The following is a 19,748-nucleotide window of genomic DNA, read 5'->3' as shown; positions in this document are numbered from 1 at the left end:
GGGAGTTGGGGAAAGGAGTGGGGTGGGGGAGTGGGGAGAAGAGAATGAAGGAGAATTTTAAGGGTGGGGGTTGGGGGGGGAGGGAGTCGCATGCCATTAATGGATTGTAAGACCCATCTTATCATCTCACTGTCTATTCTCTGAGCCTTAACCCTGATCGGCAATTACTATAGGTGGAAGTCTTTTTTTATATCCTGTATGAAGCCTCCCAACTACATTGTTCTTCACAGATTTGTGAAGCTTCAGGATAGTTAAGCCTCTAAAATTGTGAACATTCCTTTCTGGAAAAATCTATTTCACAGCACTTGTTTGCTATAATTGTGTAATTACCGGTACGCTCGTGCTTTTGTTGTGGAAGCATATCAGTCGGTGCAAAAAATACACACAAAACCAATGCAAATTGTTTTGTTTCAACATTTTACTAACTTTGGATAATGACATCAAAAGATATGGATATGGCATACTTTTTGTTCACTTTACTATTTACATGAAAGAAGAAAGAAATATGATGTTTTTTTTCCTCTATAAATCAACTCCAAACCAGTCAGGATTTTTTTCACACTTGCCCCATCCAGTAATTTATTCCTCCTCATATATATATATATATATATATATATATATATATATATATATATATATATATATATATATATATATATATATATATATATATATATATATATATATATATATATATATATATATATATATATATATATATATATATATATATATATATATATATATATATATATATATATATATATATATATATATATATATATATATATATATATATATATATATATATATATATATATATATATATATATATATATATATATATATATATATATATATATATATATATATATAGCCTGGTGTTGGCGCAGTGGTTATGGCAGCGGCTTGGGATCCAAAAGGTCCTGAGTTCTAGCCCTGTTGGGCCACTGAATTAATACACCAGGGGGTTGACTCAGCCTGTCATCCTTCCGAGGTCGGCGAAATGAGTACCAGTGTACTGGGCTGGTGTATACCCTGGTTAAAATAGGTGTACCATATCCCTGTATCGTAAGAGGTGACCAGGGTTGCGTCAGGAAGGGCATCCGGCGTAAAACATGTGCCAAATCACTATGCGGATCATACGGATGATCCGCTGTGGCGACCCCTAACGGGAGCAGCCGGAAAAAGAGATATATATATATATATATATATATATATATATATATATATATATATATATATATATATATATATATATATATATATATATATATATATATATATATATATATATATGGTTGCGGTTCTACAAAACCGCATGCCTCTAAGGCAATGGCACCCAACATACAGTGATCCCTTAGGCAGTTATTTCGTTAGTCTTCATGCAGTCAGACCTTCCCCTCATGTCTAGTGTGTTAACGGGACGAAGTGCGTTGCGTGGGTCTAATAGCTAGGTCTATTAACTCTATCTCTATCTTCTATTCTGATTTCTATTCTAACCCTTTCCTTTTAGCCATGGTATAAATCAAGCAAGGAAGCAAGCAAACACACCACATAGCCTCCCGTGGGAGAATCAACATAAGAACAAACACACTATACGACACGCGCATGGTGCACCATTTAATTAAAATCTGCATGCCATTTTCCAACGGCATCTCACCTTGCTCACCCCTCGCTCACCAAAAACTCACCACTTCGACTGCCAACACCTCCCGCACATGGGAAAAATGTTCCCACACCTCCTCGTACCTCTGAATCGATACAATTCGCCACTAAACAGAGGTGTACTGCACGGCTCGGACCACGTGATGTGGTGACAAGCAACGGACATTAATGGCGCCAGCCGCATCTCGCCGGAAATGTCCCAGGTGAACATGTGGGATTGATACGACCCTCATCCAGTTCCCAGAACACGGCAAGACAGGCGGTGAGGAGGGGTCACGGGAAGAGTATTCCAGGAGTTTGATATGGCTGTGTCATGTCGGATTTGTGAATGAGACCGTTTCCGGCCCCAGGAGCCTGGCAGGGCATGGCTCGGGCCGCTGTGGCCCAATAGAGAAGCGGGGTTCGGGTCACAGTGCGTCGCTTCGGGTCGTCACCCCACCCTTCGCCCAGGGCTTATAAAAGGCGGATCTTGGAGCCGCTCACCCTCTTCTTCGCCTCTCTGCTTCGCACTCTTCTTCACAGCTCCTCATTGCCTCTGCTTGTCGCTGACTATTCGTTGCCCCTGCCTGTCACTGGCTCTTCACTCGTGGGTGGTGTGCGACTGAGACGTGCTTATTCCGGAGGAGCAGTGCGGAGCGCACGTTTCCATGAGCCCTGGCAAAGTGATAAGCCAGAGATAACACGCCAACTCTTGAGGTGGGAATGCTCAAGTGGAGCAAACCACGAAGGTACACGCTGCACTAGCAAACCTATGCACGGCAAGGTTAGGGATCTTTTGCCTCACGCCTCTTCCCTCCTCTCTCTCTCTTTCCACCCTCCATCTCGTCCCCTTTGAATGCACAAAAGAGCATCCATAACTGACTCACAATCACAGTTTCCTCTGGCACGACACCACACCCCCCATATTGCAGTCTACCGCACCTCCCACTCCCACACCTTAGATACCAGCGTTTCTCCCTCCTTCCTGCTCCAAAGCGTACTGGGTCACGTTGGTCGGGTGACCGCGCCAAGTATTATGAGGCCGTTTAGCCTCATCTGCTCTCTTTTTTTCTTGCTCTCTCATCTTCCTCAGATGTGTGTGTGTGTGTGTGTGTGCATGTGATTGTGCCTGTCACAGCATAAGTTAAGATTGTAGAAGTTCTAACGGGATAAGTCTGCTCTGTGTCTGCTTTTGTAAATTGCTTGTCCTTTTGTCACACCCCACAAATTCCTTGCTATCCCTGCTGTAAATACCAATAAACCCAAATTACTGTGCCACATACCTTTCCTCGCTTGATTGTAAATAAATGCTTGTGTAGAAATGTTCCCAGCTCGTTTTTGTCTCTTCCTTCATTGGTCCAGTATGGTTCGTATCCTCGCCTAGCAAGACGTCATTCCCCAACGATTTGTTTTTCTAGCCAGTACGTCCTTGGCAGTTATGCTCGGCTGCATCTGATCCGGTAAGGTGATCTGGTTTGAATAAGACATACCGAGGGCATATCCCCTACTAATTAGATCACGTGACCATTCGGTAAACGGTGTTTATTTGACGGAGACCCAAAGTGACATGGGAGAGTTATTTGCGTTCACAGTCGATTAGCGACCTACCGTGTCACAAAGCTATTCGTGTGCGATGGCCTACGATTCCGAAGAGTCTGGCGGGAACCAGAGGTAGCCTCCCCCTCGTGGTCTTCTCGCCCCCAACCCCCGGTCAGTATCTATACACACACACACACACACACACACACACACACACACACACACACACACACACACACACACACACACACACACACACACACACACACACACACACACATATTTGGAGCCTGGTGTTGGCGCAGTGGTTAGGGCATCGGCTTGGGATCCAAAAGGTCCTGAGTTCAAGCCCCGTTGGTCCACTGAATTAATACACCAGGGGGTTGACTCAGCCTGTCATCCTTCCGAGGTCGGCGAAATGAGTACCAGTATACTGGGCCGTTGTATACCCTGGTTAAAATAGGTATACCATATCCCTGTGTCATAAGAGGCGACCAGGGTTGCGTCAGGAAGGGCATCCGGCGTAAAACATGTGCCAAATCACTATGCGGATCATACGGATGATCCGCTGTGGCGACCCCTATCGGGAGCAGCCGAAAGGAGAAGATATATATATATATATATATATATATATATATATATATATATATATATATATATATATATATATATATATATATATATATATATACTGTATATGTCAATATATAAGGAAAGAAAGACCCACCCACATCGAATGGAGGGAATAGCCAATCAGCTCTCACCAACTCGACTACACCCAGGTGAGTAGGGTAAGAATACTGATTCTGGCTCACTTTTCCCCATGTAAATGAATGGGGGATTTCCAGCGATGAATTTTTCTTTTTTTTCCCTGAAAAATAAATCCCCTTTTTAGCCCAAGGTATATTTATTTGTCTCCCCTTTTAACCTAGGGGCTCTCTATTCAAATAACCTATGCAACAAGATAAAGATTTGTTCAAGTAGTAAAGTCGTAATGTGATTTGTTAAAGGTGATTCTAAAGAAATATCTGAAACGTCTAAGCCTCGGGACACTCTTTATCAAATAACCGATGCATATTGTTTAGCTCACTCATTGAACCTATAAACATTTGTTCATTCTCAAATTCCTTCAATAGTCTAATTTTCTTTGCACAATAAACCCCATCTAAAATATTTAAAAACAAAACATTTGAATCTTTATATTTTTTAATATACCCCTTTTGTGCCATTACGAAATGATAAACTTCTCTTAATGATCTCATCTGACCACCTCCTGAGTTGCATATCATTTTGAGATTGTAGTAAATTATTTTTCCATTGTTCAATTGATAACCATCAAATTTTTCAGTCCATTCAAAGATATTTATTATTTTCTTTACATCCTCTGACTTATTGGTTTTTAAATTGATTCGCATATTTGTTTTATTTACCTTTGTTTTAGATATTTTTTCAATAATACTTATTTGATATTTTTCACATTCATTATGTTTTCCATTTATATACCAAGACTGAGATTTTCTCCACTCTTTAGTTTGTCTAATACTTGGTTCGACCATTTATATATTGTTAAAAACGCGGCGGTAGCCCTTAAAAACCCTAACCCATCTTCACATCGTTAAAACTTGTGTCCATATGGAACACAATCTATTCTATTCACTCCATCATACAATACCCATATGGAACACAATCTATTTTATACACTCTATCATACAATATCCATATGGAACACAATCTATTCCATTATCTAAAATAAATCTCTTATCATCAAAGGCTCCTAATGCCTATTTATTTACTTCTTCACTATATATCTTATGTTTATAACTTCTTATTGTATTCATTTTCCTATATTCTTCTTTCTTATTCATCAAACAATTATAATAATTTCTAAAAGTTATTGATTTCTTTATTACATATTTCTTTATTCCCTTTAACCTTTTATCAATCTGATCACCATACTTATAAGCATATGCCTTTGCTCTCAATCCAATAAACTCACTCATTACTTTTCCACCCAATCATCCTTAAACTTACCAATAACCTTTTCATTCTTTTTTGAAAATAACTCACTCTTCTTACTAAAATTACTTGTATCATATACTCCAATATTTTTCTTCATATCTTTATAAACATCGTCAGTTTTTATATCTAGAATAAAACTATCAGTGTCCATATACAACAATGAAACATTTTCACCATACTCTTTCTTTAAGTCATTATACAAATAATCAGACATCAATATCTTTGATAAATCAAGAACTGCTGTTCCAATATAAATTGGTTTATCCATTACAATACTTTCCTTTTTCATAGGAATTGCAGAAAAGTTCTCTGAAAAAACCTCTTCTCTCTCAAAACTTGGTTTATTTATCAATCTCGAAGCTTCTTTCCAAGATGTTGCGAATCTAATGTTTTGCCTGTTTCTAACATTCTCCATTGTCTTTCCAAAGACAGCATGATTCATCAATTTATAGAATTCCCCTTCAAATTTTACTTTTGTATTTGTTCTCATATCTGTATTGAATTTAATATACTTTTTCATCCAAGGACTTTGTTTAAATTTTAAAACTCTATGAATTTTAGCTACTCTCAACCCAGCAGATAAATATTGTCTCAAGTTCCTTTGATGCAAAACATATCCCTCTTTATCATAGAATGTTGTTAATAACTTTTCTGTTGATTTACCTTTAATATTAAAACTTTTATGATAATCACTTAACCATTCTTTCTTTGGGGTTTCTTTCTCACATGCAAAAGGAAGATCTTTATGCTTATGATGAAGATCACTCGGGTACCTCAAATCAACTTCAAAATAATAACCTTCTTCTTCCTCCTTCATTCAATTCCTCTTGAGAAGAAATAACAATATTCATCAAAGCCTTTTCATAATCCTTTTCTTCCACCCACTCTAATTTACCATAAGGCAGAGATTGAGACATTGCCCATCCATACAAATTATTAGCATCAAAGTACATCAAATAATTACTGTCTTTTTCACTCTCATAATTTGGAAGATATTTATTATTTGCTTTAGCATATCTTTTTGAACGTACTTGTGATATTCCACCTCTCTTAGACTTCTCAATCATCAAAAGCATATCTACATCACTGACTAAATCTATATCTTGTTTTGTCATTTTCAACATTGCACTCCAAGCTAAACCAGGAGCTGTGAAATAGTGGGCAGGATCTAATCCATAACAATTTTTATTATGACAGAGTGATCTAAAAGCTTCAAACACATCAGCTAACAATAAAACATCTGTTTTTAGATACAAATCATGATATTCTCCAAGGTTCTTTATCTTAAATATTTTCCAAATTTCTTGTGCGTGTTTATATTCCTTATCACTTATCTCTTCTTCATAAAGGTTATTATAGAAACTTTCTTTTGAAGGAAGTTGTGTTTCTTTAAATCTCATAAATGAATCCATATAACCATAAGGATAAATTCCCTTACTTGGAAGAATTTTCTCTTTACTTTGAATTTCATTCCTTGTTTCAATTTCCTCTCGAGTTAGAATTCCCTCTTTAATCAGAATTTCCTCTTTAGTTAGAATTTCATTCTTTGTTCGAATTTTCTGTATAATTAGAATTTCATCTTCAGTAAGAATTTCTTCATTAATTTCCTCATTAATTAGAATTTCCTCTTTACTTTGAATTCTCTCTTTAATCTGAATTTCCTCTTTAGTTAGAATTTCCTCTTTTGGAAAAAATGAATTAAGATTTGGAAAAAAGCCCATGGAGCTTAGATTTGATGCGAGGTTGGCTAGTGGTGTTCCCATAAACGTGTAAGAATCAAGAAACCTAATACGAGTTATAGGTTTTGTGAATATCATTTTTGTAAATGAAATATACTTTTGACTTGTGTTTGTTATGGCAGAAATATTCCCTGGTGTTTTTGAAAGTTCATTTATAAATAGATGTGTATCATAGTTGGTGCTGTTGTGAAGAAAGACTGGAATAAAAGAAGGTAATTTATAATTAAAATTACAACAGGAATGAGCGGGACCTCTATATTTACCAGTAAGATGACAATGATCCCTAACTTTAGACTCCTTAATTTCCCCCTCACAAATATGACAGATATTGTTCTTTCTAAATTCTAATTTTTCTTCTTTGGTTAATTTCATCGGTTCATTTGTTTCTTTCATTAATTTAGTGAGTCTTATACAATCCTTTTCTAATCGTTTTACAAACTCTTGTGAAGCTTTTTTTCCACTATAATGTTCAAGTTTGTTATACTTTTCTCCAACAGATGATTTGATATAATAACAGAAACCACAAGGAATATGTTTTTGGATACTTATTTGTATATGATTATTTTGGATTAGGAGAAGCAGTATTTATCTTTTTAAGGATACACTCAAAATCAGCGTATATCACAAATGGGTGCATGATAGATTTATTATAATCTTCAAAATAAATCTTTTCACCAGGTTTAGGCATTGTAATTACAGCTGATTTATGATTACTACAATATTTTGAATGTTGTTCTAATCGTTCTTTTGTATGAAATGAATTAAGACATCGCTTACAAGGATATATTTTGTTTGCTGTTCTGAATACCTGAGAAGAGATTAATCTTGATAAATTATTGATGTATGTGTAATGTGAATTCTTTCCAACACTAAAATATAAAAGATCAATGTGTGTTTCTTCATTTTTATAGTTGTTTGAAATTTTTAATATTTGAACTTTGTTTGTATCCGTTAATCCATATACATTAATAGAAAGATTATTCTTTTTCTCAAATTTAGGAATATCTGTTAGTGGCATTGGGAATTTAAAATCTTTAATGTCCAAGGTATTCTCATATTTCATATATTGTTTTACTCTTTCTGAATTACATTTTGGTGGATGTAAGTGAGCAAGAACAGACCAGAGAAAACATTTATTATCATTATTCTTAATATTAACAACTGCCTTCTTTCATTTTATTTCTTTTGGTAATTCAATATAAGAAGAAGCTTTAAGAGGGTTTGATTTTAGAATGTGTATATCTAAAAAGATGATTTTTTAAATATTGAATCCACTTCCTACCACTGTATTATCAACATCCTCCTCTTGTCTTGATAGTTCTTCATAAACCCCACTATTCAAAAAATCTTGAAATGATGTTATAAAATGAAGATCTGTTCTCATATAAGGAGTTTGTTCTTCATCTTGTCTTTTCATATTCATTTTCACTCCCATATAAAACTTTAAAGTTTTCATTTCTTTTAATGTCTTCTTAATAAATTTTTCAACATCAGGTTTCACTATTTCAATTGATTCAACTATTGATGATGGACTGGGTTCTCCAAATTGAAAAATCCTTATTTTTATATGTCCTTTAAATGCCCCATCAGTGTTTTCAATATAATAGTCTCCCTTTACTTTAAACTCATTTTTCTTGTGTTTTTTGTGATTGAAGATGTCTATTATAACTACTCTTCAAAACATCCTTTGAGCAGATATCACAATGTTTTCTTTCCAACTCAAGAGGAGATATTTTATGAAATAGATTAAATGTGTGTTTGTTGGTTCGGAGGTGTTTTCTATAATGTTTATATTCGTGATTACAAACATCGCAGTACGTTGTATTCACCATATTTATATAATAAAACTTTGCTTAAACTAAAATTTTATTGATGAAAATTTCGTTTATTTTACAGGTGAATCTGTGCTTAAACTAAAATTTTCTTGATGAAAATTTCGTTTATTTTTCAGGTGAATCTGTGCTTAAACTACAATTTTCTTGATGAAAATTTCATTTATTTTACAGGTGAATCTGTGCTTAAACTAAAATTTTATTGATGAAAATTTCGTTTATTTTTCAGGTGAATCTGTGCTTAAACTACAATTTTCTTGATGAAAATTTCGTTTATTTTACAGGTGAATCTGTGCTTAAACTAAAGTTTTCTTGATGAAAATTTCGTTTATTTTACAGGTGAATCTGTGCTTAAAGTAAAATTTTCTTGATGAAAATTTCGTTTATTTTTCAGGTGAATCTGTGCTTAAACTACAATTTTCTTGATGAAAATTTCATTTATTTTACAGGTGAATCTGTGCTTAAAGTAAAATTTTATTGATGAAAATTTCGTTTATTTTTCAGGTGAATCTGTGCTTAAACTACAATTTTCTTGATGAAAATTTCGTTTATTTTACTGGTGAATCTGTGCTTAAACTAAAGTTTTCTTGATGAAAATTTCGTTTATTTTACAGGTGAATCTGTGCTTAAACTAAAATTTTCTTGATGAAAATTTCGTTTATTTTACAGGTGAATCTGTGCTTAAAACCATTTTATCCTCCAACTTTTTCACTTAATAAATACAATGTTTCAAGACACAAAAGACAAGTTTCAATCAATCTCTTCATTTGTTAAAGATACTGAGAAATATGTCAATGATGTAAAATTGAACAAAGATAAATATAACAACTATTGGATAAAAACAATTATGGTGGATATGATGAGTTCTTCAATTTACTTCAGTGGAAGGGCTTTTAGTATACCTGGAAGAACATCAATTAAGGTATCTCGAACAAAAGTTTCTCCTCTCCTTCTGGCAATATATTCAAAACGAGAAAAAGCAATGAAACAAGAAAAGGTATCAAAAAATAAAAACCTTATGGATGAAGCTTTAGAAAGAAAAGATAAGACCACCTGTAATATGCAAGGAGAAATTTGTATTTTTTTCAACAACCCTAAAGATATAAATCCTGATGAAATAAAGGATGTTAATATATCAGGTGAAATGACATTTCGTTCAATTGTAGTTAAGGATCATTTTAAAATTACCTTTAATATAAAAAATGTAGCAGTTGAATCTGTTAATGAAAAAATGTATATAGATATCGATGGTAATGTTTGGTCCTGATGTTTGCTGTTCTTCATAAACTGATGATAGAATAAGAAATTTATCATATTAAATAAGATTAAAGTCAATATTCAACTGAAGATTTTGAAGATTATGAGAGTGATTATGATACCGAGAGTTTGTGTTCAAACGATAATTATGAAAGTATAGATGATTCTGAAAGTATCGAAGATGATATCGAAGATGAATTTCAGTTTAAGTAAAGTTTTACTTTATAAATATGAATAGTTTACTCGATTTTGAGCCTCTTGAATTCCATGATTCTCCATATGACAAATTGGAGAATTGTCCTGCGTGTGAAAGACGGGGATTAAACACAGAGTCAAAAGCCTATAAACAATGTATATTCTGTGATTATCTTCAAATTAATGATAATCAAAAATATAAAAAGGAAAATAATTCTTTTAGATTTACACCAAAAATGAATTACTTTACAAGATTGATTAGAGAAATGAATGTAAAGTACGAGGGTGATAACACACCTTTCCTTACAAGGGAAGAAACTGAACGTATTAGAGAAATGTTCAAAGGATTGTTGTTATATATTATTCATGGATGTGATTTTCAGGGAAATATCAACACAAGATATTGCATAAATAAAATAATGGATTATCTTGAAATTAAACCTGAACTTAGGATAAAATATAGAGTTTCGAAAAAAGCCAATAATAAATTAAATAACCTGTTTTCCAAATATATAAATGAATGATTTTTTACCCATTTGGGAAAATAAGATAAAATTTGACAACCATAAAAATCTCCGAAAATTCATTAAGATGCCTCATAGTTGGTTCAAGTGGATGTGGAAAAACCTGCTTACTTTTAAAGATGCTCCTCACTCCCAACTTTTTAGATTATGATAATATAATAATTTTCACAAAGTCAAGTTTCAACCAGAGTATCAACTACTCTCACAAGGTTTTAATGCTGGTCTTCAAAAAGAAGATATAATCTGTTTATTTAAACTTCAAAAAAACCGAAATGATTATTACATTGAAGATATAATACAACTATTTTGTGATACACAGAGATGTAAAAAGAAATCAAAACCGATAACTTGTATTCTTAGTGATAATACGGATGATATACCGTCTCCCCAAGATTTGGATAAATCCAAAAAGAACCTCGTTATCTTTGATGATTGTGTTAATGAAAGAAACCAAACGGTAATGGACAGCTACTACACAAGAGGGAGACATTCTTCTTGTAATTGTATTTATCTTAGTCAATCGTACTTTCAACTTCCTTGTCGTTCCATCAAAAACAATGCTAATACTTTTATTTTATTCAAGTTAAATTCAATAGATATAAACATTTTTTGGAGAGACAATTGTTCTACATTATTTAGTAAAAAGGAATTTGGGGATTACATGAAACACACGACTGAAAAATATAAATATATTGTTGTGAAACAAGATGAGATATTAAATGATATTTTTCAATAAATAAATGGATGCGAAAGAAAGAGCAAGAAGATTTAGGAAACATCAAGAGTTGGTTTCAAAAGTTGTAAAACAACAGGAAGACATAAAGAAGAAACGCAGACAGAAACTAACGGGCGAAGAAGCATTTGAAAGAAAACAAGAGAAATTTTTTAAACCACTTTTAAAAACTTCCCAAGAAAAAATGAAAGATGTTTCCACAGTTCCCACAGTAGAATATACTCCTAAAAAACTTCAAATGTTAAAAGATTTTGATCAAATGACGGAGGAAGAATTAGAGCATTTAGGAGAATTAAAGGTATATGATGATGAAGGTTTATTTCAACAACTGGAAGAGATTAATCGACCCCCTGATTATATTGTGAATGCTCTTCAAAACAATGAATATTCAGCGGATTCAAAAACCAAAGCAGGACTCATTCCAACAGAACAACCAGCAATATTTCATCTTGTTCAAGAAAAGGTATTGATATTTAATGATGAATTAAGGTTCTTAGGTTCTGCTCAACCCCCTGTTAAACTAACTCCGAAATTAATGTTTCTTCTCACGAAAGATGGAAGACAAGGTTCAACCGTGAGGGATGAATCAAAGTATATTGATAAACCATTGGATATGAAAAATAATGATGATAGAGTATATATTGATCTGCTGAACACTCTAAATTATAGGGTTAGTATTTCTAGTAAAAGTAGGAAAAATGAGAAGGAGAAACACATTATTCAGGCTTTAAGTATCGTTGGTTCAGGTATTAGTTTTCTTCCAAATGACCCATCGCAATTAGTTAATAGACTGTTATTGTTGTTAGGTAGTAAGAAGGCTGGAAATAACAATTGTTTTAATGAAGCATCAGCCATTTTAGACCAGTTGATGAACATGAAAAGAATTAATAAATCTCAATATAAAGACATTTTATCTCATATTAAATAAGATGAGAAGCACAATCCTGAGTTTTAATTTCACAACAAGCGACCACACATCTTCATTCCCATACCCACTACAACTTGACCCAACAAAAGAATATGAAGCATCTTTATTGTCCATGGAAACTTATAATACCTTATTTAATATAACTGATAAAAATGACATGTTTAGTTATAATCCCGTAAGTGGATACAAAACGATAACAGTCTCACCCGGAGCATATGAGATTTCTCAAATATCTTCCGAAATTGCTCGTCTTATGAAAGAACAGGGTGATGAACCAAAAAATATTGTTATAGACATTCAAAAACATACTTCAAAATCAACGATTAAAGTTAAAAATAACTACAAGGTTGATTTCATAATTGATAATTCATTTAGAGAGTTATTGGGTTTCTCCTCAAAAAAGATTGAAACTAATGGGACGTTTTACAGTGATAATGTCATTCAAATATCCTCAGGAATAAATTCGGTGTTAATTCACTGTGATTTGATTGATGGTGCTTATAATGATGGAAAAAAAACAAATACAATATTTTCATTCAGCACATACTCAACCCCAATTGGTTATAAATTCAATATGGAACCCAAAAATTTGGTTTATCTCCCTGTGTCAGGAAAAACCATACACAGAGTAAATTTTAGGATAACCGACCAAGATAATCGTATGATTTCTTTTAATGGAGAAGTTATATCCATCAGAATTCACCTACGTGAAGTTTTCCAATAAATAAATACGATGGTTATTGTGAGGAAACACGCGTTGGGAAAATATAAAATAATTACAGGGGATGGGATGTTCCTTTCCCCATACTACAAGGGTGAAGGTATGTATCTTGGTGGAGGATACTATAAACCTAAGAGACAAAGGGGTGTTGGACATCAATTTAGAGGAGATGGGATAATTGATACTCTCATGGGTATTGGTTCAACTATTCTTAAACATAAAGATCTAATTGGTTCAACTGCTTCTGCTGTGGGAAATGTAGCAGGTGCTGTAAAGAGCATAATAGATGCCCAGAAGGAATCATAAATTACAAGCAATAAAAGAAATTAAGAAAGGCAAAACTCAGTTGTCCCCCCAAGAACGACAGAAAATAATTCGAATACTTGGATCAGGGTTTCAAAAGTTTTAACATCTTTTTTTCCTAAATAAATACAAGTATGGAAGCAATTGATAGTATCTATGATTTGGATGATACTATTATTATCTCAAACTCCACTAAAAAGAAGATTAGTTCAAGGTAAATGCAATAACTGGAACAGACTGGAATACGAATGGTACAAAAAGTTTTGAAATAAATAATCAACAAACCTATTTGAATCTCTCCGAAAGTTTCTTGTTGTGTAAATTTAAATTCACTAAAGCTGGGAATAACACAAACGCTACACTTGTAAATGATTTCTTCTGGAAAATGTTTGATAGTGTGCGTTTGTATATTGGAACACAAGAAGTTGAAGCAGTTGATTATGTCTCTGCTGTATCTGAAATGATGAAATTTACACTCTATACATTCAGTGATAGAATGGGAAAGGGGTCTGTCGAAGGTTATATTCCTGATATGTCAACGGGAACAAACACAGACCCTGGATATACTCAAAGGAAAGGAGCGTATAATGATGATACAAAAGCAGAAAATAGTTTTACTGTGGCAGTTCCTCTTAAAGGTATATTTGTATTTTGTGATCATGATAAAGTTCTGTATGGTCTTAAAATTAGATTTCAACTACAAAGGAATGATAATGAAAATAGATTGCTTTTTGGTGTTGGTAATGCTTTTGGTGATCAGAATAAATTTGTAATTGAGGAAATGAGTTGGTATATCAGTGAATATACTCCTAATCTTAAAACAGAAGAGATGTTGAATAGAAGACTTAACTCAAAGAAACCACTCAGTGTATCATACCTCAAGAAGATGTCAACACGTTAAACTCAACCAAACTACTTACACGTGGAATTTTGGTGTTCTGGAAGGAAAGCCACGATATCTGTAGATCATTTTTAAAAAACCAGATGGTGATACTGCGACTGATAAGAATAATGCATTGAGTGATAATGCTAAGGTGAAACAACTTCGCGTTTCTCTAGATGGAACATTTTATCCACGAGATAGATTGGAAATTAATTGGGAAAAAAATGATTTTGCTGAAGCATACAAGTCTTACCGAAAGGTGTGTGAAAGTAATGGAAATAAAGAACCTATTTTGGATATGACAGCATTTAAAAGTTTGTATACAATCTATGCGTTTGACCTGAGCGCTCAAAAGGAAACTATAAAGTCTAATCGAGTGGATACTTCCCTATACATTGAAAGAGGAGAGAGTGAAGAAGTTGATACATATTGTTTGCTTTTGGAAGAAACCGAATTACAGATTAATAGAGATAATGGTGTGATCATTAGTCTCACATAATTTTTTGTTAAATAAATGAGTGGCAAAGTACCAACTGGGGTATATGTTAATCAAATCAATCTTCATAAACTATCATCTTGTGTTCAAAATCAAAAGCCTTGTCCGATTAACGTAAATACAATTCAGAGAAAAGGAGCAGTAAGAATTGATGTTTTGCTCACAAGAGACCAGGTTAAAATCTTGAATGACACTGGCTCACTTAAAATTAAAATGACAAAACCAATGTTGAAAAAATATTCAATAAGAGAGACGAGTGGAGGATTTCTCCCATTTCTAATTCCTTTATTTGCTGGTTTAAGTGCGGTTGGAGCATTGACGGGTGGTATTTCAACAGCGGTGAAAACTGCCAACGAAAGGAAGGCTCAACTCCAGGCTCAAAAAGAATTGGAAAGACATAACAAAGAGTTGGAGAAACAAATTAGTGGAAGTGGTGTAATTGTGGATTTTGCTGAAAAACTTGAAGGTCTGCCTGATAAAGCGAGATTGTTAGTTGGAGATATGCTTTCTTCTCTAGCACAAGCAGGTGTAAAATTAACGAAAAGAGGTAATGGATTATATCTTTCTAATAAATAAATGAGTATTGATGAGTGGTTTAAAGAATTTGGAAAGAATACAACATCAAATTTACAACTTGTCAAATATTGTAAGAAATTAAAAATTCATCATGTGGTTATTTGTATGAGAGATGAATTAACAAATGTGCCGAAACATACAAAGAATATTATTATGAACTTAGAAGATAATAATGGGAACGGTTCTCATTGGGTTTGTATTTTTAATAGTCAAGACAAATATTATTTTGATAGTTTTGGTCTTCCACCACCTGTTGAAGTCATAAAATTCTTACAGAATGGTGTTTATCAAACATTTCAAGTCCAAGAATTAAATTCCAAGTGTTGTGGTCAATTATGTCTGTATGTGTTATTTCAACTCAACAAAAATAAAAAAATTTATGATATTATTTTTAATCTAATATAAATGACTTATGTTGGTAAAGATGGTTCTATCTTTGGTGTATCCCAAGAACTGGATATTGATTTATCAAATTATTACACAAAGGCACAGGCTGAACGACATAAATATAATATAACCAAAAATATTAACATGAAAAATGCTTATTAATTAAAAAATTATCCAAGCCCGACTGACGCGAATGACTTGGTGAGATTAAGCGATTTATCACAATATATATCCTTAAATAAAACGGCCGTGTATTCCAAAGATACAGAAGTGTTGATATTATCTACAGGTCATACAGAATTCACAGTTCGAATTAAAATAAATTTTTATAAAGAAGGGCGTATCGTTTGTATGAGAATAGAACAATGGGGTTATGATATGAATGATTTAGGGTATAATTGGTCATTTAAAATTGACCTCGAAGACCTGGAACAATTAAATCAGTCTCGTAAGGAAGAATATTATCCACTTGGTATCGAGAATGAGTTTTGTGGGGCCACGATTAGTAAACAACAAATAAAAGAATTTAATAAGGGTAAATATAATAATGGTTTTGCCCTTGTTTATATCATGAAAACAGAAAAAACAGGATTATATATAATAAGTAAGGAAATACAAAATGATTTAACTATGGGAAGATGGGGAGGTGTTTCGTGCCATAATATTATTCTAACATATATTTCTAATACATAAATGACAGCAAGAAGGAATCAAGAAAATTATCATTTCTGTGTCCAAGCATACCTTCAAGAAAAGGGTATTCGGTATTTTAATAAATATGTTCTATAACATAAGAATGAGGTATTTTCAATAAAAGATTGGCATTATGCTGATGTTGATAAACCGACAACTTTAGATTTAATTAGAATGTTAAATAATGAAAAAATTATAAAGTTAAGAAAAGGTAAGGCTCTTTTAGAAATTCAAAAGAAATTTTATTGGTTTCCTGTTGTAAAAAAAAATATTTTGGATGCAGGAATAACAAGAAATCCTGATGAATATATGTATGATATTCTATGATATTCTATTCATGTAAGCGATTCAAGGACATTAAGGGATGAGGAAGGAGTTGAAGAAGAGAGGGAAGAGGAGGAAAAGGAGAAGAGGGAGAAGAAAGAGAAGGAGGAAAAAGAGAAGAGAGAGAAGGAGGAGAGGGAGAAGAGAGAGAGAAGAGAGAGGGAGGAAAGAGAGAAGAGAGAGAGGGAGGAGAGGGAGGAAAGAGAGAGAATGAATAAATATCAAAATATGGAAACCAGTGAGATTAAAAAAAGATTAGGGGTATTAAAGAAAATAACTCAACCCACCGAGGAGGAAAACAAAGAATTGACAAGTCTATTTGCAATACTTTCGACAAGACTATTGATATCGACAAGATATGGATTTTAATTCAAGTTTTTCATTTTTTTTTCTTAAATAAATGGAGGAGAGAGTGAAGGCATTTCAAAGGATTCTTTATGTTTTAAAAATTAAGATTCAAATGTGCATGTTGGAAACTAAAAAGGTTTTTGCACTCTGCAGGAATTTTTCTCATAAATATATGAGTTATTGTCTCAAATGTAAAAAGAAAACTAATACTAAAAATATTTCATATATTAAAAGTAAAAATAACAGGGTTATACAAAAAGGTATATGTTCGGTGGGTGGTTCAAAAAAAAATCAATTTATCTCCAAACACAAACTAGGAGGAGATATACAAAAGTTTTTATCAGGAAGTAAATTTACAACTACTGGAATACCAGGGGAATTACATCTACCAGGGTATTCTTTCTGTGGTCCAGGCACAAACTTGGATAAAAGATAAGATGAGGCAGACAATCCTAAATCATGGAGTAAACCCATCAATAGAGTTGATGAAGTGTGCATGAGACACGATATTGATTATGGGAATACCACAACGTTGGAAGAAAAGCATGAAGCCGATAGAGAAATGTTGTATAATTTGTCTCTGATACAAAATCCAACCTTGAGAGAAAAAGTTGATAGGTTCATTGTGGAGAAGATGATCAGTGCTAAATTGAAACTTGGACTTGGAAATTCAAAAAACTTATAAGCTCTAATGATGTCTTTAAGATTGAAGAGCAATTAGCTGATGAATTACATAAACCAATATTCACAAAGTTTCAGAGAAGGAAAGTTTATTCCAAGGAAGTAGATTATATCTGGTCTGCTGATTTGATTGAACTCAATAATGATAAGGGGTACAAGTATGCTTTAACCGTTATTGATTTGAGGAGTAGATACGCATGGGTTGTACCATTAAAAAACAAAACAGGTAATACTCTTATGTTAGCCTTTCAACAGATATTTAATAAAAGTAAGAGAAAACCTTAAAAATTGTGGACTGATGAGGGTAGAGAGTTTTATAACAAGACATTTATGAATTTTCTAAAAAATAACAGTATTACATTATACAGTACCTATAATGAAGGGAAGGCAGTTGTTGTTGAACGTTTTAATCGTACCTTAAAAGAGAGCCTATATAAAAAATTCACACAACTCGGTTCACAACAATGGTCATCTTTTATTCAGGATATTGTGGATAAGTATAATGACACGATTCACACGTCAACAAATATGAAACCATCAGAAACATTTACAAAATTAAAATGTGAAAAAGAGATTAATGTCAGAAAACCTAAGTTCAAAGTTGGTGATATCGTAAGAATATATAGGTGGAAATCTCATTTTGAAAAGGGTTATACTAAACGATGGACGAACGAACTTTTTAAAATTGTTGATGTAATAGATACGGTTCCTTGGACTTATAAGATATATGATTTGGAAGGGGAAGAGATTTTAGGTTCATTTTATTCACAGGAATTACAAAAGACAAAGATAAATTGAAATTTTTTGACTCCGCCCCTTTTTGACTCCGCCCACACAAAACCCACCCACATAAACCCCACCCCACACAAGCTCCACACAAACCCCACCCCACACAAACCCCACACAAACCCCACCACACACAAACCCCCCACAAGCTCCACACAAAAACTCCACCCCACACAAGCTCCACACACACAAACCCCACACAAGCTCCACCCATATTCATCATAATTAGTGATTAGTTAATTAGTTCCCCACACACAACATGTTTATTTAATTAAAAAATTATCCACCCATCCACACAAGCTCCACCCATCCACCCATCCCACCCCCCACCCATCTATCCACACAAACCTCATCCACAGAAGCCTCATCCACATTCACCCCACGCACATAAACCCTGCCCACATAAACCCTGCCCACATAAACCCTACCCACATAAACCCCTCCCACACAAGCTCCACTCACATAAACCCTGCCCACACAAACCCCACCGAAGCCCACCCACATAAACCCCACCGAAGCCCCGCCCACACAAGCCCCACCCACATAAACGCCCTCCCACAAGCCCCGCCCACACACGCCCCGCCCACACAAGCCCCACCGAAGCCCCGCCCACATAAACCCCACCCACACAAGTCCCGCCCACACACACCCCGCCCACACAAGCCCCGCCCACACAAGCCCCGCCCACATAAACCCCACCCACACAAGCCCCACCCCCCTCATCCCCCCTGTGCGCCCCCACCCTTCCCCCACCACCCCCCTCACCCCCCCCCCCCCTTCCCCACACACACACATGGGGAGGGGAAGGGTGGGATGAGGGGGTGATGGGTCATTGGGGGAGCGCACCTACCCCCCCCTCCCTCCCTCTCCTTCATGTCTTGATTCTTTTTTTGAAATTCAAAATCAAGTAATTGTAAACAAAACAAATATAATTAATCAAAATTGAAAATATTAAATATTCATTTGCGAGAATGTATAATCTTTCCCAGCAATCTTCTTCAGATGTCTTGTGATTTCGAAACTCAGACACCATATTCTGTTTTGAAACAAAAAGTGGATAATAATTAGGTTTTATAAAGATAATTACATGGTAATATGAGTAAGCCTGGTGTTGGTTCTAAGTTCAAGCCTCGTTGA

At 34.1% G+C, this 19,748-nt stretch overlaps 1 protein-coding gene and 1 long non-coding RNA gene across 4 annotated transcripts in view; one reads left to right on the top strand and one right to left on the bottom strand.

Moving 5' to 3' along the window:
* LOC147021289 (catenin delta-2-like) overlaps positions 1-19,748 on the top strand; it is a 344,800-nt gene that overhangs the window by 36,310 nt on the left and 288,742 nt on the right. The gene's annotated exons all lie outside the window — the stretch shown is intronic.
* LOC147021291 (uncharacterized) overlaps positions 19,477-19,748 on the bottom strand; it is a 993-nt gene continuing 721 nt past the window's right edge. The window contains exon 3 of the long non-coding RNA XR_015060745.1: positions 19,477-19,647. This is a non-coding gene — a long non-coding RNA (uncharacterized LOC147021291). The remainder of the gene's footprint in view (positions 19,648-19,748) is intronic.

Source organism: Eptatretus burgeri, chromosome 8 (genome assembly GCF_056783735.1).
Source record: "Eptatretus burgeri isolate ZD-2024b chromosome 8, Ebu_testis_v1, whole genome shotgun sequence".
NCBI lineage: Eukaryota > Metazoa > Chordata > Myxini > Myxiniformes > Myxinidae > Eptatretus > Eptatretus burgeri.
Note: the sequence above shows the minus strand (reverse complement) of the source record. Positions and strands in the feature narration are given on the sequence as shown.